This window comes from Cervus canadensis, chromosome 26 (genome assembly GCF_019320065.1).
Source record: "Cervus canadensis isolate Bull #8, Minnesota chromosome 26, ASM1932006v1, whole genome shotgun sequence".
NCBI classification, from domain to species: Eukaryota; Metazoa; Chordata; class Mammalia; order Artiodactyla; family Cervidae; genus Cervus; species Cervus canadensis.
Genome location: NC_057411.1, coordinates 10,089,039 through 10,116,743, shown reverse-complemented (window position 1 = coordinate 10,116,743; position 27,705 = coordinate 10,089,039).

Sequence of the window (27,705 nt, the reverse complement as noted above, 5' to 3'; positions counted from 1 at the left end):
GATAAAGTCTACCCCACAGCCACGGACCATGTGAAAGATAAAGACTCTTCACAGAGCCACGGACCTTGTGAAACATAAAGTCTATTCCCACAGACATGGACTGTATGAACGATAAATTCTACTCCCACAGCCTAGGACTGTGTGAAAGATAAAGTCTACCCCACAGACACGGAACGTGTGAAAGATAAAGTCTATCCCACAGGCACGGACCGTGAGAAAGATAAAGTCTATCCCACAGGCACGGACCGTGTGAAACATACAGTCTATCCCACAAGCACGGACCGTGTGAAAGATTCAGTCTATCACACAGCCACGGACCATGTGAAAGATAAATTCTATTCCCAGTGCCACGGACCTTGTGAAACATAAAGTCTATTCCCACAGCCACGGACCTGTGCGAAACATAAAGACTACTCCCACAGCCCCGGACCATGTGAAAGATAAAGTCTACCCCACAGCCAAGGACCGTGTGAAAAAGTCTATCCCACAGGCACGGACCGTGTGAAAGATAAAGTCTACCCCACAGCCACGGACCGTGAGAAAGAAAAGGCTATCCCACAGGCACAGACCGTGTGAAAGATAAAGTCTATCCCACAAGCACGGAGCGTGTGAAAGATAGAGTCTATTCCCACAGCCACGGACCGTGTGAAAGATAAAGTCTACTACCACAGCCACGGACCATGTGAAAAATAAAGTCAACCCCACAGCCAAGGACCGTGTTAAAGATAAAGTCTATCCCACAGCCATGGACCGTATGAAAGATAGAATCTATTCCAACAGCCACGGACTGTGTGAAAGATAGAGGTTATCCCACAGCCACAGACCATGTGAAAGATAAAGTCTACCCCACAGCCACGGACCATGTGAAAGATAAAGTCTATCCCACAGCCACGGACCATGTGAAAGATAAAGTCTACCCCACAGCCACGGACCATGTGAAAGATAAAGTCTCTTCCCAGAGCCACGAACCTTGTGAAACATAAAGTGTATTGCCACAGACATGGACCGTATGAACGATAAAGTCTACTCCCACAGCCTGGGACCTTGTGAAAGATAAAGTCTATCCCACAGACACGGACCGTGTGAAAGATAAAGTCTATCCCACAGCCACGGACCATGTGAAAGATAAAGTCTACCCTACAGCCACGGACCATGTGAAAGATAAATTCTATTCCCAGAGCCACGGACCTTGTGAAACATAAAGTCTATTCCCACAGCCACGGACCTGTGCGAAACATAAAGACTACTCCCACAGCCACGGACCATGTAAAGATAAGCTACCCCACCGCAAGGACCGTGGTGAAAAGTCAATATCCCACAGCACCGGATGTTGAAAAGATAAAGTCTTATCCACACCCACGATCCGTGTGAAAGCTAAAGTCTATCCCACAGCCCCCGGAACCGGTGAAAGATAAAGTCTTTCCAGAAAAAGCGCACGGACCTTGTGAAACATAAAGTCTATTCCCACAGAACATGACTGTATGAAACGATAAAGTCTCCCTCCACAGCCTAGGACTGTGTGAGAAAGTCTACCCCACAGCCACGGACCGTGAGAAAGATAAAGTCTATCCCACAGGCACGGACCGTGTGAAAGATAAAGTCTATCCCACAGGGACGGACCGTGTGAAAGATAAAGTCTATCCCACAGGCACGGACCGTGTGAAAAAGTCTATCCCACAGCCACAGACTGTGTGAAAGATAAAGTCTATTCCACAGGCATGGACCATGTGAAAGATAAAGTCTATCCCACAGGCACGGGCCGTGTGAAAAAGTCGATCCCACAGGCACGGACCGTGTGAAAGATAAAGTCTGTCCTAGAGGCACGGACCGTGTGAAAGATAAAGTCTATCCCACAGCCACGAACCGTGTGAAAGATTCAGTCTATCAACAGCCACGGACCATGTGAAAGATAAATTCTATTCCCAGTGCCATGGACCTTGTGAAACATAAAGTCTATTCCCACAGCCACGGACCTGTGCGAAACATAAAGACTACTCCCACAGCCCCGGACCATGTGAAAGATAAAGTCTACCCCACAGCCAAGGACCGTGTGAAAAAGTCTATCCCACAGGCACGGACCGTGTGAAAGATAAAGTCTACCCCACAGCCACGGACCGTGAGAAAGAAAAGTCTATCCCACAGGCACAGACCGTGTGAAAGATAAAGTCTATCCCACAAGCACGGAGCGTGTGAAAGATAGAGTCTATTCGCACAGCCACGGACCGTGTGAAAGATAAAGTCTATCCGACAACCACGGACCGAGAGAAAGATAAAGTCTAACCCACAGCGATGGACCGTGTGAAAGATAGAGTCTATTCCCACAGCGACAGACCATGTGCAAGATAGAGTCTATCCCTCAGGCACGGACCGTGTGAAAGTAAAGTCTACCCCACTACCACGGACCATGTGAAAGATAAAGTCTACCCCACAGCCACGGACCGTGTGAAAGATAGAGTCTATCCTACAGGCACGGACCGTGTGAATGATAAAGTCTATCCCACAGGCACGGACTGTGAGAAAGATAAACTCTATTCCCAGAGCCACGGACCGTGTGAAAGATAAAGTCTATCCCACAGCCAAGGACCGTGTGAAAGATAAAGTTTATCCGACAGGCACGGACCGTGTGAAAGATAGAGTCTATTCCCACAGCGACAGACCATGTGCAAGATAGAGTCTATCCCACAGGCACGGACCATGTAAGATAAAGTCTACCCCACAGGCACGGGCCGTGTGAAAGATAAAATCTATTCACAGAGCCACGGACTGTGTGAAACATAAAGTCTATTCCCACAGCCACGGACCGTGTGAAAGATAAAGTCTACTACCACAGCCAAGGACCGTGTGAAAAATAAAGTCTACCCCACAGCCACAGACTGTGTGAATGATAGAGGCTATCCCACAGCCAAGGGCCATGTGAAAGATAGAGTCTATTCCCACAGCCACGGACTGTGTGAATGATAGAGGCTATCCCACACCCACGGGCATGTACAGTTAAAGTCTACCCACAGCCACGGACGCATGCTGACAGATAATCGTCTATCCCACAGCCACGGACCATTGAGAATAGATAGTCTACCCCCACAGCCCGGACCAATGAAAGACGAAAGTCTCTCAGGCCGACTTTGTGAAACATAAGTCAATTCCCACAAGACAATGACTTATGAGATAAAGTCTACTTCCCACCCTCGGACTGTGTGAAAGGATAAAGTCCTACCCACGACACGCAAGTGTGAAAGATAAAGTCTATCCACAGGCACAGGACCGTGAAAATGATAAAGTCTACCCCACAGCAGGACCGTGTGAACATACATCTATCCCACAGGCACAGACCGTGTGAAAGATAAAGTCTATCCCACAAGCACGGAGCGTGTGAAAGATAGAGTCTATTCCCACAGCCACAGACCGTGTGAAAGATAAAGTCTATCCGACAACCACGGACCGAGAGAAAGATAAAGTCTAACCCACAGCGATGGACCGTGTGAAAGATAGAGTCTATTCCCACAGTGACAGACCATGTGCAAGATAGAGTCTATCCCTCAGGCACGGACCGTGTGAAAGTAAATTCTACCCCACAGGCACGGACCGTGTGAAAGATAAAATCTATTCCCAGAGCCACGGACCGTGTGAAACATAAAGTCTATTCCCACAGCCACGGACCGTGTGAAAGATAAAGTCTACTACCACAGCCACGGACCATGTGAAAAATAAAGTCTACCCCACAGCCAAGGACCGTGTGAAAGATAAAGTCTATCCCACAGCCATGGACCGTATGAAAGATAGAGTCTATTCCAACAGCCACGGCCTGTGTGAAAGATAGAGGTTATCCCACAGCCACGGACCATGTGAAAGATAAAGTCTACCCCACAGCCACGGACCATGTGAAAGATAAAGTCTATCCCACAGCCACGGACCATGTGAAAGATAAAGTCTACCCCACAGCCACGGACCATGTGAAAGATAAAGTCTCTTCCCAGAGCCACGGACCTTGTGAAACATAAAGTGTATTCCCACAGACATGGACCGTATGAACGATAAAGTCTACTCCCACAGCCTGGGACCTTGTGAAAGATAAAGTCTATCCCACAGACACGGACCGTGTGAAAGATAAAGTCTATCCCACAGCACGGACCGTGTGAAAGATAAAGTCTACCCACAGCCACGGACCATGTGAAAGATAAATTCTATTCCCAGAGCCACGGACCTTGTGAAACATAAAGTCTATTCCCACAGCCACGGACCTGTGCGAAACATAAAGACTACTCCCACAGCCACGGACCATGTGAAAGATAAAGTCTACCCCACAGCCAAGGACCGTGTGAAAAAGTCTATTCCACAGGCCACGGATCGTGTAGATAAAGTCTATGCCACAGCCACGGACCGTGTGAAAGATAAAGTCTATCCCACAGCCACGGACCGTGTGAAAGATGAAGTCTCTCCCAGACCACGGACCTTGTGAAACATAAAGTCTATTCCCACAGACATGGACTGTATGAACGATAAAGTCTACTCCCACAGCCTAGGACTGTGTGAAAGATAAAGTCTACCCCACAGACACGGAACGTGTGAAAGATAAAGTCTATCCCACAGGCACGGACCGTGAGAGATAAAGTCTATCCCACAGGCACGGACCGTGTGAAACATACAGTCTATCCCACAAGCACGGAGCGTGTGAAAGATAGAGTCTATTCCCACAGCCACGGACCGTGTGAAAGATAAAGTCTACCCCACAGCCACAGACTGTGTGAATGATAGAGGCTATCCCACAGCCAAGGGCCATGTGAAAGATAGAGTCTATTCCCACAGCCACGGACTGTGTGAATGATAGAGGCTATCCCACAGCCACGGGCCATGTGAAAGTTAAAGTCTACCCCACAGCCACGGACCATGTGAAAGATAAAGTCTATCCCACAGCCACGGACCATGTGAAAGATAAAGTCTCTTCCCAGAGCCACGGACCTTGTGAAACATAAAGTCTATTCCCACAGACATGGACTGTATGAACGATAAAGTCCACTCCCACAGCCTAGGACTGTGTGAAAGATAAAGTCTACCCCACAGACACGGAACGTGTGAAAGATAAAGTCTATCCCACAGGCACGGACCGTGTGAAAGATAAAGTCTAACCCACAGCCACGGACCGTGAGAAAGATAAAGTCTATCCCACAGGCACGGACCGTGTGAAACATACAGTCTATCCCACAAGCACGGAGCGTGTGAAAGATAGAGTCTATTCCCACAGCCACGGACCGTGTGAAAGATAAAGTCTATCCCACAGCCCCGGACCATGTGAAAGATAAAGTCTATCCCACAGTCACGGACCGTGTGAAAGATAAAGTCTATCCCACAGGAACGGACCGTGTGAAAGATAAAGTCTATCCCACAGGCACGGACCGTGTGAAAAAGTCTATCCCACAGCCACAGACCGTGTGAAAGATAAAGTCTATTCCACAGGCATGGACCATGTGAAAGATAAAGTCTATCCCACAGGCACGGGCCGTGTGAAAAAGTCGATCCCACAGGCACGGACCGTGTGAAAGATAAAGTCTGTCCTAGAGGCATGGAACGTGTGAAAGATAAAGTCTATCCCACAGCCACGGACCGTGTGAAAGATTCAGTCTATCACACAGCCACGGACCATGTGAAAGATAAATTCTATTCCCACAGCCCCGGACCATGTGAAAGATAAAGTCTACCCCACAGCCAAGGACCGTGTGAAAAAGTCTATCCCACAGGCACGGACCGTGTGAAAGAAAAAGTCTACCCCACAGCCACGGACCGTGAGAAAGAAAAGTCTATCCCACAGGCACAGACCGTGTGAAAGATAAAGTCTATCCCACAAGCACGGAGCATGTGAAAGATAGAGTCTATTCCCACAGCCACGGACCGTGTGAAAGATAAAGTCTATCCGACAACCACGGACCGAGAGAAAATAAAGTCTAACCCACAGCGATGGACCGTGTGAAAGATAGAGTCTATTCCCACAGCGACAGACCATGTGCAAGATAGAGTCTATCCCTCAGGCACGGACCGTGTGAAAGTAAATTCTACCCCACAGGCACGGACCGTGTGAAAGATAAGTCTATTCCCAGAGCCACGGACCGTGTGAAACATAAAGTCTATTCCCACAGCCACGGACCGTGTGAAAGATAAAGTCTACTACCACAGCCACGGACCATGTGAAAAATAAAGTCAACCCCACAGCCAAGGACCGTGTGAAAGATAAAGTCTATCCCACAGCCATGGACCGTATGAAAGATAGAGTCTATTCCAACAGCCACGGACTGTGTGAAAGATAGAGGTTATCCCACAGCCACGGACCATGTGAAAGATAAAGTCTACCCCACAGCCACGGACCATGTGAAAGATAAAGTCTATCCCACAGCCACGGACCATGTGAAAGATAAAGTCTACCCCACAGCCACGGACCATGAGAAAGATAAAGTCTCTTCCCAGAGCCACGGACCTTGTGAAACATAAAGTGTATTCCCACAGACATGGACCGTATGAACGATAAAGTCTACTCCCACAGCCTGGGACCTTGTGAAAGATAAAGTCTACCCCAAGACACGGACCGTGTGAAAGATAAAGTCTATCCCACAGCCACGGACCGTGTGAAAGATAAAGTCTACCCCACAGCCACGGACCATGTGAAAGATAAATTCTATTCCCAGATCCACGGACCTTGTGAAACATAAAGTCTATTCCCACAGCCACGGACCTGTGCGAAACATAAAGACTACTCCCACAGCCACGGACCATGTGAAAGATAAAGTCTACCCCACAGCCAAGACCGTGTGAAAAAGTCTATTCCACAGGCACGGATCGTGTGAAAGATAAAGTCTATCGTACAGCCACGGACCGTGTGAAAGATAAAGTCTATCCCACAGCCACGGACCGTGTGAAAGCTAAAGTCTCCACCACAGCCACGGGTCGTGTGAAAGATAAAGTCTACCCACAGCCACGGACCGTGTGAAAGATGATGTCTACTCCACAGCCACGGACCGTGTGAAAGATAAAGCCTACCCCACAGCCACGGGTGTTGTGAAAGATAAAGTCTACCCCACAGACACGAACCATGTGAAAGATAAAGTCTATCCCACAGCCAAAGACCCTGTGAAAGATAAAATCTACCCCACAGCCACGGACCATGTGAAAGATAAAGTCTATCCCACAGGCACGGACCGTGTGAAAGATAAACTCTATCCCACAACCACGGACCGGGTGAAAGATAAAGTCTATCCCACATGCACGGACCGTGGGAAAGATAAAGTCTATCCCACAGCCACGGACTTTGTGAAAAAGTCTATCCGACAGGCACGGACCGTGTGAAATATAAAGTCTATCCCACAGGCACGGACCGTATGAAAGATAAATTCTACCCCAGAGCCATGGACCATGTGAAAGATAAATTCTATTCCCAGAGCCACGGACCTTGTGAAACATAAAGTCTATTCCCAGAGCCACGGACCGTGTGAAAGATAAAGACTACTCCCACAGTCACGGACCATGTGAAAGATAAAGTCTAACCCACAGCCACAGACCGTTGAAAAAGTCAAACCCACAGCCACGGACCATGTGAAAGATAAAGTCTATCCAACAGGCACGGACCGTGTGAGGGATAAACTCTATCCCACAACCACGGACCGTGTGAAAAATAAAGTCTACCCCACAGGCACGGACCGTGTGAAAGATAAAGTCTATTCCCAGAGCCACGGACCGTGTGAAACATAAAGTATATTCCCACAGCCACGGTACGTGTGAAAGATAAAGTCTACTACCACAGCCACGGACCATGTGAAAAATAAAGTCTACCCCACAGCCACGGACCGTGTGAAAGATAAAGTCTACTGCACAGCCACGGACCGTGTGAAAGATAAAGTCTTTCCCACAGGCACGGACAGTGTGAAAGATAGAGTCTGTTCCCACAGCCATATACCGTGTGAAAGATAAAGTCTACCCCACAGCCACGGACCATGTGAAAGATAAAGTCTACCCGACAGCCATGGACCATGTGAAAGATAGAGTGTAATCCCACAGCCACGGACCATGTGAAAGATAGAGTCTATCCCACAGCCACGGACCGGGTGAATGATAGACTCTATTCCACAGGCCCGGACCATGTGAAAGATAAAGTCTATCCCATAGGCATGGACCGTGTGAAAGATAAAGTCTACCCCACAGGCACGGAATGTGTGAAAGATAAAGTCTAATCCACAGCCACTGGCCGTGTGAAAGATAAAGTCTACCCCACAGCCACGGGCAGTGTGAAAGACAAAGTCTATCCCATAGGCACGGACCGTGTGAAAGAAAGTCTATCCCACAGGAACGGGCCATATGAAAGATAAAGTCTACCCCACAGCCACGGGCCGTGTGAAAGATAAAGTCTATCCCACAGGCATGGGCCGTGTGACAGATAAAGTCTACCCCACTGTCACGGGCCATTTGAAAGATAAAGTCTACCCCCCAGCCACGGACCGTGTGAAAGATAAAGTCTATCCCACAGCCATGGACCGTGTGAAAGATAAAATCTACCTCACAGCCACGGACCGTGTGAAAGATAAAATCTAACCCACAGCCACATACCGTGTGAAAGATAAAGTCTACCCCACATCCACGGACCATGTGAAAGATAAAGTCCACCCCACAGCCATGGACCGTGTGAAAGATAGATTCTAATCCCACAGCAACGGACCATTTGAAAGACAGAGTCTATCCCACAGGCACGGACCATGTGAAAGATAGAGTCTATCCCACAGGCACGGACCATTTGAATGATAAAGTTTACCCCACTACCACGGACCATGTGAAAGATAAAGTCTACCCCACAGCCACGGACCGTGTGAAAGATAGAGTCTCTCCTACAGGCACGGACCATGTGAATGATAAAGTCTATCCCACAGGCACGGACTGTGAGAAAGATAAACTCTATTCCCAGAGCCACGGACCGTGTGAAAGATAAAGTCTATCCCACAGCCACGGACCGTGTGAAAGATAAAGTTTATCCCACAGCACGGACCGTGTGAAAGATAGAGTCTATTCCTACAGCGACAGACCATGTGCAAGATAGAGTCTATCCCACAGGCACGGACCATGTGAAAGATAAAGTCTATACCCCCAGGCACGGACCGGTGAGTGAAAAATAAAGTCTACCCCACAGCCAAGGACCGTGTGAAAGATAAAGTCTATCCCACAGCCATGGATCGTATGAAAGATAGAGTCTATTCCAACAGCCACGGACTGTGTGAAAGATAGAGGTTATCCCACAGCCACGGACCATGTGAAAGATAAAGTCTACCCCACAGCCACGGATCATGTGAAAGATAAAGTCTATCCCACAGCCACCGACCATGTGAAAGATAAAGTCTACACCACAGCCACGGACCATGTGAAAGATAAAGTCTCTTCCCAGAGCCACGGACCTTGTGAAACATAAAGTGTATTCCCACAGACATGGACCGTATGAGGGATAAAGTCTACTCCCACAGCCTGGGACTTTGTGAAAGATAAAGTCTATCCCACAGACACGGACCGTGTGAAAGATAAACTCTATCCCACAGCCACGGACCGTGTGAAAGATAAAGTCTACCCCACAGCCACGGACCATGTGAAAGATAAATTCTATTCCCAGAGCCACGGACCTTCTGAAACATAAAGTCTATTCCCACAGCCACGGACCTGTGCGAAACATAAAGACTACTCCCACAGCCACGGACCATGTGAAAGATAAAGTCTACCCCACAGCCAAGGACCGTGTGAAAAAGTCTATTCCACAGGCACGGATCGTGTGAAAGATAAAGTCTATCCCACAGCCACAGACCGTGTGAAAGATAAAGTCTATCCCACAGCCACGGACCGTGTGAAAGCTAAAGTCTCCACCACAGCCACGGGTCGTGTGAAAGATAAAGTCTACACACAGCCACGGGTGTTGGGAAAGATAAAGTCTACCCCACAGACACGGACCATGTGAAAGATAAAGTCTATCCCACAGCCACAGACCATGTGAAAGATAAAATCTACCCCACAGCCACGGACCATGTGAAAGATAAAGTCTATCCCACAGGCCCGGACCGTGTGAAAGATAAACTCTATCCCACAACCACGGACCGGGTGAAAGATAAAGTCTATCCCACATGCACGGACCGTGTGAAAGATAAAGTCTATCCCACAGCCACGGACTTTGTGAAAAAGTCTATCCGACAGGCACGGACCGTGTGAAATATAAAGTCTATCCCACAGGCACGGACCTTATGAAAGATAAATTCTACCCCAGAGCCACGGACCATGTGAAGATAAATTCTATTCCCAGAGCCAAGGACCTTGTGAAACATAAAGTCTATACCCAGAGCCACGGACCGTGTGAAAGGTAAAGACTACTCCCACAGCCACGGACAATGTGAAAGATAAAGTCTAACCCACAGCCACAGACCGTGTGAAAAAGTCTATCCCACAGGCACGGACCGTGTGAAAGATAAAGTCTGGCTTGTGGGTAGACTTTATTTATTACATGGTCCGTGGCTGTGGTAGTAGACTTTATCTTTCACACGTGCCGTGGCTGTGGGAATATACTTTATGTTTCACACGGTCCGTGGCTCTGGGAATAGACTTTATCTTTCACACGGTCCGTGCCTGTGGGGTAGACTTTATTTTTCACACGGTCCGTGGTTGTGGGATAGAGTTTATCCCTCACACGGTCCGTGCCTGTGGGATAGACTTTATCTTTCACATGGTCCGTGGCTGTGGGTTTGACTTTTTCAACGGTCTGTGGCTGTGGGTTAGACTTTATCTTTCACATGGTCCGTGGCTGTGGGAGTAGTCTTTATCTTTCACTCGGTCCGTGGCTCTGGGAATAGACTTTATGTTTCACAAGGTCCATGGCTCTGGGAATAGAATTTATCTTTCACATGGTCCATGGCTCTGGGGTAGAATTTATCTTTCATACGGTCCGTGCCTGTGGGATAGACTTTATATTTCACACGGTCCGTGCCTGTCGGATAGACTTTTTCACAAAGTCCGTGGCTGTGGGATAGACTTTATCTTTCACACGGTCCGTGCATGTGGGATAGACTTTATCTTTCACCCGGTCCGTGGTTGTGGGATAGAGTTTATCTTTCACACGGTCCGTGCCTGTGGGATAGACTTTATCTTTCACATGGTCCGTGTCTGTGGGGTAGACTTTATCTTTCCCAACACCCGTGGCTGTGGGGTAGGCTTTATCTTTCACACGGTCCGTGGATGTGGAGTAGACATCATCTTTCATACGGTCCGTGGCTGTGGGTAGACTTTATCTTTCACACGACCCGTGGCTGTGGTGGAGACTTTAGCTTTCACACGGTCCGTGGCTGTGGGATAGACTTTATCTTTCACACGGTCCGTGGCTGTGGGATAGACTTTATCTTTCACACGATCCGTGCCTGTGGAATAGACTTTTTCACACGGTCCTTGGCTGTGGGGTAGACTTTATCTTTCACATGGTCCGTGGCTGTGGGAGTAGTCTTTATGTTTCGCACAGGTCCGTGGCTGTGGGAATAGACTTTATGTTCCACAAGGTCCGTGGCTCTGGGAATAGAATTTATCTTTCACATGGTCCGTGGCTGTGGGGTAGACTTTATCTTTCACACGGTCCGTGGCTGTGGGATAGACTTTATCTTTCACACGGTCCGTGTCTGTGGGATAGACTTTATCTTTCACAAGGTCCCAGGCTGTGGGAGTAGACTTTATCATTCATACGGTCCATGTCTGTGGGAATACACTTTATGTTTCACAAGGTCCGTGGCTCTGGGAAGAGACTTTATCTTTCACACGGTCCGTGGTTGTGGGATAGAGTTTATCTTTCACACGGTCCGTGCCTGTGGGATAGACTTTATCTTTCACATGGTCCGTGGCTGTGGGGTAGACTTTATCTTTCACATGTTCCGTGGCTGTGGGATAACCTCTATCTTTCACACAGTCCGTGGCTGTTGGAATAGACTCTATCTTTCATACGGTCCATGGCTGTGGGATAGACTTTATCTTTCACACGGTCCTTGGCTGTGGGCTTGACTTTATTTTTCACATGGTCCGTGGCTGTGGTAGTAGACTTTATCTTTCACACGGTCCGTGGCTGTGGGAATAGACTTTATGTTTCACACGGTCCGTGGCTCTGGGAATAGACTTTATCTTTCACACGGTCCGTGCCTGTGGGGTAGAATTTACTTTCACAAGGTCCGTGCCTGAGGATAGACTCTATCTTGCACATGGTCTGTCGCTGTGGGAATAGACTCTATCTTTCACACGGTCCATCGCTGTGGGTTAGACTTTATCTTTCTCTCGGTCCGTGGTTGTCGGATAGAGTTTATCTTTCACACGGTCCGTGGCTGTGGGAATAGACTCTATCTTTCACACGCTCCGTGCTTGTGGGATAGACTTTATCTTTCACACGGTCTGTGCCTGTGGGATAGACTTTTCTTTCTCACGGTCCGTGGCTGTGGGGTAGACTTTATCTTTCACACGGTCCGTGCCTGTGGGATAGACTTTTTCACACGGTCCTTGGCTGTGGGGTAGACTTATCTTTCACATGGTCCGGGGCTGTGGGAGTAGTCTTTATGTTTCGCACAGGTCCGTGGCTGTGGGAATAGACTTTATGTTTCACAAGGTCCATGGCACTGGGAATAGTAACAAACCCATAGACGATACACCCTAGACTTTCTCTCCGCTCACGTGCCTCTAGTGGCAGACTTTATCTCACACGGTCCGTCGCTTGGTATCGACTTTTTCACCACGGGCCCGTTGCTCTGTTGGGAGTAGACTTTATCCTTTCACATGGTCGCATGTCCTGTGGAATAGACTTTATCTTCACGAACGGCTGTGGCGTGGATAGGACTTTTCACACGGTCCGTGGCAGTGGGGTAGACTTTATCTTTCACACGGTCCGTGGCTGTGGGATAGATTTATCTTTCACACGGTCCGTGGCTGTGGGATAGACTTTATCTTTCACACGGTCCGTGGCTGTGGGAATAGACTCTATCTTTCACACGCTCCGTGCTTGTGGGATAGACTGTATGTTTCACACGGTCCGTGCCTGTGGGATAGACTTTATCTTTCTCACGGTCCGTGGCTGTGGGGTAGACTTTATCTTTCACACGGTCCGTGCCTGTGGGATAGACTTTATCTTTCACACGTTCCGTGTCTGTGGGGTAGACTTTATCTTTCACACATTCCTAGGCTGTGGGAGTAGACTTTATCGTTCATACAGTCCATGTCTGTGGGAATAGACTTTATGTTTCACAAGGTCCGTGGCTCTGGGAAGAGACTTTATCTTTCACATGGTCCGTGGCTGTGGGGTAGACTTTATCTTTCACATGGTCCGTGGCTGTGGGATAGACTTTATCTTTCACATGTCCGTGGCTGTCGGGTAGACTTTAACTTTCACATGGCCCGTGGCTGTGGGATAGCCTCTATCATTCACACAGTCCGTGGCTGTGGGAATAGACTCTATCTTTCACATGGCCCTTGGCTGTGGGATAGCCTCTATCATTCACACAGTCTGTGGCTGTGGGGTAGACTTTATTTTTCACACGGTCCTTGGCTGTGGTAGTAGACTTTATCTTTCACACGGTCCGTGGCTGTGGGAATAGACTTTATGTTTCACACAGTCCGTGGCTCTGCGAATAGACTTTATCTTTCACACGGCCCGTGCCTGTGGGGTAGACTTTATCTTTCACATGGTCCGTGCCTGTGGGATAGACTCTATCTTGCACATGGTCTGTCACTGTGGGAATAGACTCTATCTTTCACACGGTCCGTGCCTGTCGGATAAACTTTATCTTTCACACGGTCCGTGGCTGTGGGATAGACTTTATCTTTCACACTGTCCGTGGCTCTGGGAATAGAGTTTATCTTTCTCACAGTCCGTGCCTGTGGGATAGACTTTATCATTCACACGGTCCGTGCCTGTAGGAGAGACTCTATCTTTCACACGGTCCGTGGCTGTGGGGTAGACTTTATCTTTCACATGGTCCGTGGTAGTGGGGTAGACTTTATCATTCACATGGTCCGTGCCTGTGGGATAGACTCTATCTTTCACATGGTCCGTGCCTGTGGGATAGACTCTGTCTTTCACATGGTCCGTTGCTGTGGGATTAGAATCTATCTTTCACACGGTCCATGGTTGTGGGGTGGACTTTATCTTTCACATGGTCCGTGGATGTGGGGTAGACTTTATCTTTCACACGGTATGTGGCTGTGGGGTAGATTTTATCTTTCACGTGGTCCGTGGCTGTGGGGTAGATTTTATCTTTCACACGGTCCATGGCTGTGGGATAGACTTTATCTTTCACACGGTCCGTGGCTGGGGATAGACTTTATCTTTCAAATGGCCCGTGACAGTGGGGTAGACTTTATCTTTCACACGGCCCATGCCTGTGGGATAGACTTTATCTTTCACGCGGCCCGTGGCTGTGGGGTAGACTTTACCTTTCATATGGCCCGTTCCTGTGGGATAGACTTTATCTTTCACACGGTCCGTGCCTATGGGATAGACTTTGTCGTTCACACGGCCCGTGGCTGTGGGGTAGACTTTATCTTTCACACGGCCAGTGGCTGTGGATTAGACTTTATCTTTCACACATTCCGTGCCTGTGGGGTAGACTTTGTCTTTCACACGGTCCGTGCCTGTGGGATAGACTTTATCTTTCACATGGTCCGGGCCTGTGGAATAGACTCTATCATTCACCCGGTCCGTGGCTGTGGGATAGACTCTATCTTTCACATGGTCCGTGGCTGTGGGATTACACTCTATCTTTCACACGGCCCATGGCTGTCGGGTAGACTTTATCTTTCACATGGTCCGTGGCTGTGGGGTAGACTTTATCTTTCACACGGTATATGGCTTTGGGATAGATTTTATCTTTCACATGGTCCGTGGCAGTGGGGTAGACGTTATCTTTCACACGGTCCGTGCCTGTGGGAACAGACTCTATCTTTCACACTGTCCGTGCCTGTGGGAAAGACTTTATCTTTCACACGGTCCGTGGCTGGGCGGTAGACTTTATCTTTCACACGGTCCTTGGCTGTGGGGTAGACTTTATTTTTCACATGGTCCGTGGCTCTGGTAGTAGACTTTATCTTTCACACGTTCCGTGGCTGTGGGAATAGACTTTATGTTTCACACGGTCCGTGGCTCTGGGAATAGACTTTATCTTTCACACGGTCCGTGCATGTGGGGTAGGCTTTATCTTTCACACGGTCCGTGGTTGTGGGATAGAGTTTATCTTTCACACGGTCCGTGCCTGTGGGATAGACTTTATCTTTCACATGGTCCGTGGCTGTGGGGTAGACTTTTTCACACGGTCTGTGGCTGTGGGGTTGACTTTATTTTTCACATGGTCCGTGGCTGTGGTAGTAGACTTTATCTTTCACACGGTCCGTGGCTGTGGGAATAGACTTTATGTTTCACATGGTCCGTGGCTCTGGGAATAGACTTTATCTTTCACACGGTCCGTGCCTGTGGGGTAGAATTTACTTTCACACGGTCCGTGCCTGAGGGATAGACTCTATCTTGCACATGGTCTGTCGCTGTGGGAATAGACTCTATCTTTCACACGGTCCATCGCTGTGGGTTAGACTTTATCTTTCTCTCGGTCCGTGGTTGTCGGATAGACTTTATCTTTCACACGGTCCGTGGCTGTGGGAATAGACTCTATCTTTCACACGCTCCGTGCTTGTGGGATAGACTTTATCTTTCACACGGTCTGTGCCTGTGGGATAGACTTTTCTTTCTCACGGTCCGTGGCTGTGGGGTAGACTTTATCTTTCACACGGTCCGTGCCTGTGGGATAGACTTTTTCACACGGTCCTTGGCTGTGGGGTAGACTTTATCTTTCACATGGTCCGGGGCTGTGGGAGTAGTCTTTATGTTTCGCACAGGTCCGTGGCTGTGGGAATAGACTTTATGTTTCACAAGGTCCGTGGCACTGGGAATAGAATTTATCTTTCACATGGTCCGTGGCTGTGTGATAGACTGAATCTTTCACACGGTCCGTGGCTGTGGGATAGACTTTATCTTTCACACGGTCCGTGCCTCTAGGACAGACTTTATCTTTCACACGGTCCGTGCCTGTGGGATCGACTTTTTCACACGGCCCGTGCCTGTGGGATAGACTTTATCTTTCACATGGTCCATGCCTGTGGAATAGACTTTATCTTTCACACGGTCTGTGGCTGTGGGATAGACTTTTTCACACGGTCTGTGGCTGTGGGATAGACTTTATCTTTCACACGGTCCGTTCCTGTGGGATAGACTTTATCTTTCACATGGTCCGGGGCTGTGGGATAGACTTTATCTTTCACACGGTCCGTGGCTGTGGGAATAGACTCTATCTTTCACACGCTCCGTGCTTGTGGGATAGACTGTATGTTTCACACGGTCCGTGCCTGTGGGATAGACTTTATCTTTCTCACGGTCCGTGGCTGTGGGTTAGACTTTATCTTTCACACGGTCCGTGCCTGTGGGATAGACTTTATCTTTCACACGTTCCGTGTCTGTGGGGTAGACTTTATCTTTCACACAGTCCTAGGCTGTGGGAGAAGACTTTATCGTTCATACAGTCCATGTCTGTGGGAATAGACTTTATGTTTCACAAGGTCCGTGGCTCTGGGAAGAGACTTTATCTTTCACATGGTCCGTGGCTGTGGGTAGACTTTATCTTTCACATGGTCCGTGGCTGTGGGATAGACTTTATCTTTCACATGGTCCGTGGCTGTGGGGTAGACTTTAACTTTCACATGGCCCGTGGCTGTGGGATAGCCTCTATCATTCACACAGTCCGTGGCTGTGGGAATAGACTCTATCTTTCACAGGGTCCATGGCTGTGGGATAGACTTTATCTTTCACACGGTCCGTGGCTGTGGGGTAGTCTTTATCTTTCATACGGTCCGTGGCTGTGGGAGTAGACTTTATCTTTCACACGGTCTGTGGCTGTGGGAATAGACTTTATGTTTCACAAGGTCCGTGGCTCTGTGAATAGACTTTATCTTTCACACGGCCCGTGCCTGTGGGGTAGACTTTATCTTTCACATGGTCCGTGCCTGTGGGATAGACTCTATCTTGCACATGGTCTGTCGCTGTGGGAATAGACTCTATCTTTCACACGGTCCGTGCCTGTCGGATAAACTTTATCTTTCACACGGTCCGTGGCTGTGGGATAGACTTTATCTTTCACACGGTCCGTGGCTCTGGGAATAGAGTTTATCTTTCTCACAGTCCGTGCCTGTGGGATAGACTTTATCATTCACACGGTCCGTGCCTGTAGGATAGACTCTATCTTTCACACGGTCCGTGGCTGTGGGGTAGACTTTATCTTTCACATGGTCCGTGGTAGTGGGGTAGACTTTATCATTCACATGGTCCGTGCCTGTGGGATAGACTCTATCTTTCACATGGTCCGTGCCTGTGGGATAGACTCTGTCTTTCACATGGTCCGTTGCTGTGGGATTAGAATCTATCTTTCCCACGGTCCATGGTTGTGGGGTGGACTTTATGTTTCACATGGTCCGTGGATGTGGGGTAGACTTTATCTTTCACACGGTATGTGGCTGTGGGGTAGATTTTATCTTTCACGTGGTCCGTGGCTGTGGGGTAGATTTTATCTTTCACACGGTCCATGGCTGTGGGATAGACTTTATCTTTCACACGGTCCATGGCTGGGGGGTAGACTTTATCTTTCAAATGGCCCGTGACAGTGGGGTAGACTTTATCTTTCACACGGCCCATGCCTGTGAGATAGACTTTATCTTTCACACGGCCCGTGGCTGTGGGGTAGACTTTATCTTTCATATGGCCCGTTCCTGTGGGATAGACTTTATCTTTCACACGGTCCGTGCCTATGGGATAGACTTTGTCGTTCACACGGCCCGTGGCTGTGGGGTAGACTTTAACTTTCACACGGCCAGTGGCTGTGGATTAGACTTTATCTTTCACACATTCCGTGCCTGTGGGGTAGACTTTATCTTTCACACGGTCCGTGCCTGTGGGATAGACTTTATCTTTCACATGGTCCGGGCCTGTGGAATAGACTCTATCATTCACCCGGTCCGTGGCTGTGGGATAGACTCTATCTTTCACATGGTCCGTGGCTGTGGGATTACACTCTATCTTTCACACGGTCCATGGCTGTCGGGTAGACTTTATCTTTCACATGGTCCGTGGCTGTGGGGTAGACTTTATCTTTCACACGGTATATGGCTGTGGGATAGATTTTATCTTTCACATGGTGCGTGGCAGTGGGGTAGACGTTATCTTTCACACGGTCCGTGCCTGTGGGAACAGGCTCTATATTTCACACTGTCCGTGCCTGTGGGAAAGACTTTATCTTTCACACGGTCCGTGGCTGTGCGGTAGACTTTATCTTTCACACGGTCCTTGGCTGTGGGGTAGACTTTATTTTTCACATGGTCTGTGGCTCTGGTAGTAGACTTTATCTTTCACACGTTCCGTGGCTGTGGGAATAGACTTTATGTTTCACACGGTCCGTGGCTCTGGGAATAGACTTTATCTTTCACACGGTCCGTGCATGTGGGATAGGCTTTATCTTTCACACGGTCCGTGGTTGTGGGATAGAGTTTATCTTTCACACGGTCCGTGGCTGTGGGATAGACTTTTTCACACGGTCTGTGGCTGTGGGTTAGACTTTATCTTTCACATGGTCCGTGGCTGTGGGAATAGACTTTATCTTTCACACGGTCCGTGTCTCTGGGAATAGACTTTATGTTTCACAAGGTCCGTGGCTCTGGGAATAGAATTTATCTTTCACATGGTCCGTGGCTCTGGGGTAGAATTTATCTTTCATACGGTCCGTGCCTGTGGGATAGACTTTATATTTCACACGGTCCGTGCTTGTCGGATAGACTTTTTCACAAAGTCCGTGGCTGTGGGATAGACTTTATCTTTCACACGGTCCGTGCATGTGGGATAGACTTTATCTTTCACCCGGTCCGTGGTTGTGGGATAGAGTTTATCTTTCACACGGTCCGTGCCTGTGGGATAGACTTTATCTTTCACATGGTCCGTGGCTGTGGGGTAGATTTTATCTTTCACATGGTCTGTGGCTGTGGGATAAACTTTATCTTTCAGGTGGTCCGTGTCTGTGGTGTAGACTTTATCTTTCCCAACACCCGTGGCTGTGGGGTAAGCTTTATCTTTCACACGGTCCGTGGCTGTAGGAGTAACTTTCACTTTCACACGGTCCGTGCGGCTGTGGGTAAGACTTATCTTTCACACGGTCCGTGCCTGTGGTTGTAGATTTAGCTTTCACACGGTTCCTTGGCTGTGGGATAGCCTCTATCTTTCACACAGTCCATGGCTGTGGGACTTTATCTTTCACACGATCCGTGCCTGTGGAATAGACTTTTTCACACGGTCCTTGGCTGTGGGGTAGACTTTATCTTTCACATGGTCCGTGGCTGTGGGAGTAGTCTTTATGTTTCGCACAGGTCCGTGGCTGTGAGAATAGACTTTATGTTTCACAAGGTCCGTGGCTATGGGAATAGAATTTATCTTTCACATGGTCCATGGCTGTGGGGTAGACTTTATCTTTCACACGGTCCGTGCCTGTGGGATAGACTTTATCTTTCACACGGTCCGTGTCTGTGGGATAGACTTTATCTTTCACAAGGTCCCAGGCTGTGGGAGTAGACTTTATCGTTCATACGGTCCATGTCTGTGGGAATACACTTTATGTTTCACAAGGTCCGTGGCTCTGGGAAGAGACTTTATCTTTCACATGGTCCGTGGCTGTGGTGTAGACTTTATCTTTCACATGGTCCGTGGCTGTGGGATAGACTTTATCTTTCACATGGTCCGTGGCTGTGGGGTAGACTTTATCTTTCACATGGTCCGTGGCTGTGGGATAACCTCTATCTTTCACACAGTCCGTGGCTGTTGGAATAGACTCTATCTTTCATACGGTCCATGGCTTTGGGATAGACTTTATCTTTCACACGGTCCTTGGCTGTGGGAATAGACTTTATGTTTCACACGGTCCGTGGCTCTGGGAATAGACTTTATCTTTCACACGGTCCGTGCCTGTGGGGTAGAATTTACTTTCACAAGGTCCGTGCCTGAGGGATAGACTCTATCTTGCACATGGTCTGTCACTGTGGGAATAGACTCTATCTTTCACACGGTCCATCGCTGTGGGTTAGACTTTATCTTTCTCTCGGTCCGTGGTTGTCGGATAGAGTTTATCTTTCACAAGGTCCGTGGCTGTGGGAATAGACTCTATCTTTCATACGCTCCGTGCTTGTGGGATAGACTTTATCTTTCACACGGTCTGTGCCTGTGGGATAGACTTTTCTTTCTCACGGTCCGTGGCTGTGGGGTAGACTTTATCTTTCACACGGTCCGTGCCTGTGGGATAGACTTTATCTTTCACACGTTCCGTGTCTGTGGGGTAGACTTTATCTTTCACACGGTCCCAGGCTGTGGAAGTAGACTTTATCGTTCATACGGTCCATGTCTGTGGGAATAGACTTTATGTTTCACAAGGTCCGTGGCTCTGGGAAGAGACTTTATCTTTCACATGGTCCGTGGCTGTGGGGTAGAATTTATCTTTCACATGGTCCGTGGCTGTGGGATAGACTTTATCTTTCACATGTCCGTGGCTGTCGGGTAGACTTTAACTTTCACATGGCCCGTGGCTGTGGGATAGCCTCTATCATTCACACAGTCCGTGGCTGTGGGAATAGACTCTATCTTTCACAGGGTCCATGGCTGTGGGATAGACTTTATCTTTCACACGGTCCGTGGCTGTGGGGTAGACTTTATTTTTCACACGGTCTGTGGCTGTGGTAGTAGACTTTATCTTTCACACGGTCCGTGGCTGTGGGAATAGACTTTATGTTTCACACAGTCCGTGGCTCTGCGAATAGACTTTATCTTTCACACGGTCCGTGCCTGTGGGGTAGACTTTATCTTTCACATGGTCCGTGCCTGTGGGATAGACTCTAACTTTCACATGGTCCGTGCCTGTGGGATAGACTCTGTCTTTCAAATGGTCCGCTGCTGTGGGATTAGACTCTATCTTTCACATTGTCCATGGCTGTGGGATTAGACTCTATCTTTCACACGGTCCATGGCTGTGGGTTAGACTTTATCTTTCACATGGTCCATGGCTGTGGGGTAGACTTTATCATTCACATGGTCCGTGCCTGTGGGATAGACTCTAACTTTCACATGGTCCGTGCCTGTGGGATAGACTCTGTCTTTCAAATGGTCCGCTGCTGTGGGATTAGACTCTATCTTTCACACGTTCCATGGCTGTGGGGTGGACTTTATCTTTCACATGGTCCGAGGATGTGGGGTAGACTTTATCTTTCACACGGTATGTGGCTGTGGGGTAGATTTTATCTTTCACACTGTCCGTGGCTGTGGGATAGACTTTATCTTTCACACGGTCCGTGGCTGTGGGGTAGACTTTTTCACACGGTCTGTGGCTGTGGGTTAGACTTTATCTTTCACACGGTCCGTGGCTCTGGGAATAGACTTTATGTTTCACAAGGTCCGTGGCTCTGGGAATAGAATTTATCTTTCACATGGTCCGTGGCTCTGGGGTAGAATTTATCTTTCATACGGTCCGTGCCTGTGGGATAGACTTTATATTTCACACGGTCCGTGCCTGTTGGATAGACTTTTTCACAAAGTCCGTGGCTGTGGGATAGACTTTATCTTTCACACGGTCCGTGCATGTGGGATAGACTTTATCTTTCACATGGTCCGTGGCTGGGGTAGATTTTATCTTTCACATGGTCTGTGGCTGTGGGATAGACTTTATCTTTCACATGGTCCGTGTCTGTGGGGTAGACTTTATCTTTCCCAACACCTGTGGCTGTGGGGTAAGCTTTATCTTTCACACGGTCCGTGGCTGTGGAGTAGACTTCATCTTTCACACGGTCCGTGGCTGTGGGTAGACTTTATCTTTCACACGGTCCGTGGCTGTGGTGGAGACTTTAGCTTTCACACGGTCCGTGGCTGTGGGATAGACTTTATCTTTCACTCGGTCCGTGGCTGTGGGGTAGACTTTATCTTTCACATGGTCCGTGGCTGTGGGAGTAGTCTTTATGTTTCGCACAGGTCCGTGGCTGTGGGAATAGACTTTATGTTTCACAAGGTCCGTGGCTCTGGGAATAGAATTTATTTTTCACATGGTCCGTGGCTGTGGGGTAGACTTTATCATTCACACGGTCCCTGGCTGTGGGATAGACTTTATCTTTCACACGGTCCGTGTCTGTGGGATAGACTTTATCTTTCACAAGGTCCCAGGCTGTGGAAGTAGACTTTATCGTTCATACGGTCCATGACTGAGGGAATACACTTTATGTTTCACAAGGTCCGTGGCTCTGGGAAGAGACTTTATCTTTCACATGGTCCGTGGCTGTGGGGTAGACTTTATCTTTCACATGGTCCGTGGCTGTGGGATAGACTTTATCTTTCACAGGGTCCGTGGCTGTGGGGTAGACTTTATCTTTCACATGGTCCGTGGCTGTGGGATAACCTCTATCTTTCACACAGTCCGTGGCTGTTGGAATAGACTCTATCTTTCATACGGTCCATGGCTTTGGGATAGACTTTATCTTTCACACGGTCCTTGGCTGTGGGAATAGACTTTATGTTTCACACGGTCCGTGGCTCTGGGAATAGACTTTATCTTTCACACGGTCCGTGCCTGTGGGGTAGAATTTACTTTCACAAGGTCCGTGCCTGAGGGATAGACTCTATCTTGCACATGGTCTGTCGCTGTGGGAATAGACTCTATCTTTCACACGGTCCATCGCTGTGGGTTAGACTTTATCTTTCTCTCGGTCCGTGGTTGTCGGATAGAGTTTATCTTTCACACGGTCCGTGGCTGTGGGGATAGACTCTATCTTTCATACGCTCCGTGCTTGTGGGATAGACTTTATCTTTCACACGGTCTGTGCCTGGGGGATAGACTTTTCTTTCTCACGGTCCGTGGCTGTGGGGTAGACTTTATCTTTCACACGGTCCGTGCCTGTGGGATAGACTTTTTCACACGGTCCTTGGCTGTGGGGTAGACTTATCTTTCACATGGTCCGGGGCTGTGGGAGTAGTCTTTATGTTTCGCACAGGTCCGTGGCTGTGGGAATAGACTTTATGTTTCACAAGGTCCGTGGCACTGGGAATAGAATTTATCTTTCACGTGGTCCGTGGCTGTGTGATAGACTGAATCTTTCACACGGTCCGTGCCTCTAGGACAGACTTTATCTTTCACACGGTCCGTGCCTGTGGGATCGACTTTTTCACACGGCCCGTGCCTGTGGGATAGACTTTATCTTTCACATCGTCCATGCCTGTGGAATAGACTTTATCTTTCACACAGTCTGTGGCTGTGGGATAGACTTTTTCACACGGTCCGTGCCTGTGGGATAGACTTTATCTTTCACACGGTCCGTTCCTGTGAGATAGACTTTATCTTTCACCCGGTCCGTGACTGTGGGATAGACTTTATCTTTCACATGGTCTGGGGCTGTGGGATAGACTTTATCTTTCACACGGTCCGTGGCTGTGGGAATAGACTCTATCTTTCAAACGCTCCGTGCTTGTGGGATAGACGGTATGTTTCACACGGTCCGTGCCTGTGGGATAGACTTTATCTTTCACACGTTCCGTGTCTGTGGGGTAGACTTTATCTTTCACACAGTCCTAGGCTGTGGGAGTAGACTTTATCGTTCATACAGTTCATGTCTGTGGGAATAGACTTTATGTTTCACAAGGTCCGTGGCTCTGGGAAGAGACTTTATCTTTCACATGGTCCGTGGCTGTGGGGTAGAGTTTATCTTTCACATGGTCCGTGGCTGTGGGATAGACTTTATCTTTCACATGGTCCCTGGCTGTGGGGTAGACTTTAACTTTCACATGGCCCGTGGCTGTGGGATAGCCTCTATCATTCACACAGTCCGTGGCTGTGGGAATAGACTCTATCTTTCACATGGCCCTTGGCTGTGGGATAGCCTCTATCATTCACACAGTCTGTGGATGTGGGGTAGACTTTATTTTTCACACGGTCCGTGGCTGTGGTAGTAGACTTTATCTTTCACACGGTCCGTGGCTGTGGGAATAGACTTTATGTTTCACACAGTCCGTGGCTCTGCGAATAGACTTTATCTTTCACACGGTCCGTGCCTGTGGGGTAGCCTTTATCTTTCACATGGTCCGTGCCTGTGGGATAGACTCTATCTTGCACATGGTCTGTCGCTGTGGGAATAGACTCTATCTTACACACGGTCCGTGCCTGTGGGATAAACTTTATCTTTCACACGGTCCGTGGCTGTGGGATAGACTTTATCTTTCACACGGTCCGTGGCTCTGGGAATAGAGTTTATCTTTCTCACAGTCCGTGCCTGTGGGATAGACTTTATCATTCACATGGTCCGTGCCTGTAGGAGAGACTCTATCTTTCACACGGTCCGTGGCTGTGGGGTAGACTTTATCTTTCACATGGTCCGTGGTAGTGGGGTAGACTTTATCATTCACATGGTCCGTGCCTTTGGGATAGACTCTATCTTTCACATGGTCCGTGCCTGTGGGATAGACTCTGTCTTTCAAATGGTCCATTGCTGTGGGAATTAGAATCTATCTTTCACATGGTCCATGGCTGTGGGGTGGACTTTATCTTTCACATGGTCCGTGGATGTGGGGTAGACTTTATCTTTCACACGGTATGTGGCTGTGAGTTAGATTTTATCTTTCACACGGTCCGTGGCTGTGAGGTAGATTTTATCTTTCACACGGTCCATGGCTGTGGGATAGACTTTATCATTCACACGGTCCGTGGCTGGGGGGTAGACTTTATCTTTCAAATGGCCCGTGACAGTGGGGTAGACTTTATCTGTCACACGGCCCATGCCTGTGGGATAGACTTTATCTTTCACACGGCCCGTGGCTGTGGGGTAGACTTTATCTTTCATATGGCCCGTTCCTGTGAGATAGACTTTATCTTTCACACGGTCCGTGCCTATGGGATAGACTTTGTCTTTCACACGGCCCGTGGCTGTGGGGTAGACTTTATCTTTCACACGGCGAGTGGCTGTGGATTAGACTTTATCTTTCACACATTCCGTGCCTGTGGGGTAGACTTTATCTTTCACACGGTCCGTGCCTGTGGGATAGACTTTATCTTTCACATGGTCCGTGCCTGTGGAATAGACTCTATCATTCACCCGGTCCGTGGCTGTGGGATAGACTCTATCTTTCACATGGTCCGTGGCTGTGGGATTACACTCTATCTTTCACACGGTCCATGGCTGTCGGGTAGACTTTATCTTTCACATGGTCCGTGGCTGTGGGGTAGACTTTATCTTTCACACGGTATATGGCTGTGGGATAGATTTTATCTTTCACATGGTCCGTGGCAGTGGGGTAGACTTTATCTTTCACACGGTCCGTGGCTGTGGGAACAGACTCTATCTTTCACACTGTTCGTGCCTGTGGGAAAGACTTTATCTTTCACACGGTCCGTGGCTGTGCGGTAGACTTTATCTTTCACACGGTCCTTGGCTGTGGGGTAGACTTTATTTTTCACATGGTCCGTGGCTGTGGTAGTAGACTTTATCTTTCACATAGACTTTATTTTTCACACGGTCCGTGGTTGTGGGATAGAGTTTATCCCTCACACGGTCCGTGCCTGTGGGATAGACTTTATCTTTCACATGGTCCGTGGCTGTGGGGTAGACTTTTTCACACGGTCTGTGGCTGTGGGTTAGACTTTATCTTTCACATGGTCCGTGTCTGTGGGAGAAGTCTTTATCTTTCACACGGTCCGTGGCTCTGGGAATAGACTTTATGTTTCACAAGGTCCGTGGCTCTGGGAATAGAATTTATCTTTCACATGGTCCATGGCTCTGGGGTAGAATTTATCTTTCATACGATCCGTGCCTGTGGGATAGACTTTATATTTCACACGGTCCGTGCCTGTCGGATAGACTTTTTCACAAAGTCCGTGGCTGTGGGATAGACTTTATCTTTCACACGGTCCGTGCATGTGGGATAGACTTTATCTTTCACACGGTCCGTGGCTGTGGGAACAGACTCTATCTTTCACACTGTTCGTGCCTGTGGGAAAGACTTTATCTTTCACACGGTCCGTGGCTGTGCGGTAGACTTTATCTTTCACACGGTCCTTGGCTGTGGGGTAGACTTTATTTTTCACATGGTCCGTGGCTGTGGTAGGAGACTTTATCTTTCACAGGTCCCGTGGCTGTGGGAATAGACTTTATGTTTCACACGGTCCGTGGCTCTGGGAATAGACTTTATCTTTCACACGGTCCGTGCCTGTGGGGTAGACTTTATTTTTCACACGGTCCGTGGTTGTGGGATAGAGTTTATCCCTCACACGGTCCGTGCCTGTGGGATAGACTTTATCTTTCACATGGTCCGTGGCTGTGGGTTTGACTTTTTCACACGGTCTGTGGCTGTGGGTTAGACTTTATCTTTCACATGGTCCGTGGCTGTGGGAGAAGTCTTTATCTTTCACACGGTCCGTGGCTCTGGGAATAGACTTTATGTTTCACAAGGTCCGTGGCTCTGGGAATAGAATTTATCTTTCACATGGTCCATGGCTCTGGGGTAGAATTTATCTTTCATACGATCCGTGCCTGTGGGATAGACTTTATATTTCACACGGTCCGTGCCTGTCGGATAGACTTTTTCACAAAGTCCGTGGCTGTGGGATAGACTTTATCTTTCACACGGTCCGTTCATGTGGGATAGACTTTATCTTTCACCCGGTCCGTGGTTGTGGGATAGAGTTTATCTTTCACACGGTCCGTGCCTGTGGGATAGACTTTATCTTTCACATGGTCCGTGGCTGTGGGGTAGATTTTATCTTTCACATGGTCTGTGGCTGTGGGATAGACTTTATCTTTCACACGGTCCGTGGCTGTGGGGTAGACTTTATCTTTCCCAACACCCGTGGCTGTGGGGTAGGCTTTATCTTTCACACGGTCCGTGGCTGTGGAGTAGACTTCATCTTTCACACGGTCCGTGGCTGTGGGTAGACTTTATCTTTCACACGGTCCGTGGCTGTGGTGGGGACTTTAGCTTTCACACGGTCCGTGGCTGTGGGATAGACTTTATCTTTCACACGGTCCGTGGCTGTGGGATAGACTTTATCTTTCACACGATCCGTGCCTGTGGAATAGACTTTTTCACACGGTCCTTGGCTGTGGGGTAGACTTTATCTTTCACATGGTCCGTGGCTGTGGGTTAGACTTTATCTTTCACACTGTCCGTGGCTCTGGGAATAGAATTTATTTTTCACATGGTCCGTGGCTGTGGGGTAGACTTTATCATTCACACGGTCCGTGGCTCTGGGAATAGAATTTATTTTTCACATGGTCCGTGGCTGTGGGTTAGACTTTATCTTTCTCTCGGTCCGTGGTTGTCGGATAGACTTTATCTTTCACACGCTCCGTGCTTGTGGGATAGACTTTATCTTTCACACGGTCTGTGCCTGTGGGATAGACTTTTCTTTCTCACGGTCCGTGGCTGTGGGGTAGACTTTATCTTTCACACGGTCCGTGCCTGTGGGATAGTCTTTTTCACACGGTCCTTGGCTGTGGGGTAGACTTTATCTTTCACATGGTCCGGGGCTGTGGGAGTATTCTTTATGTTTCGCACAGGTCCGTGGCTGTGGGAATAGACTTTATGTTTCACAA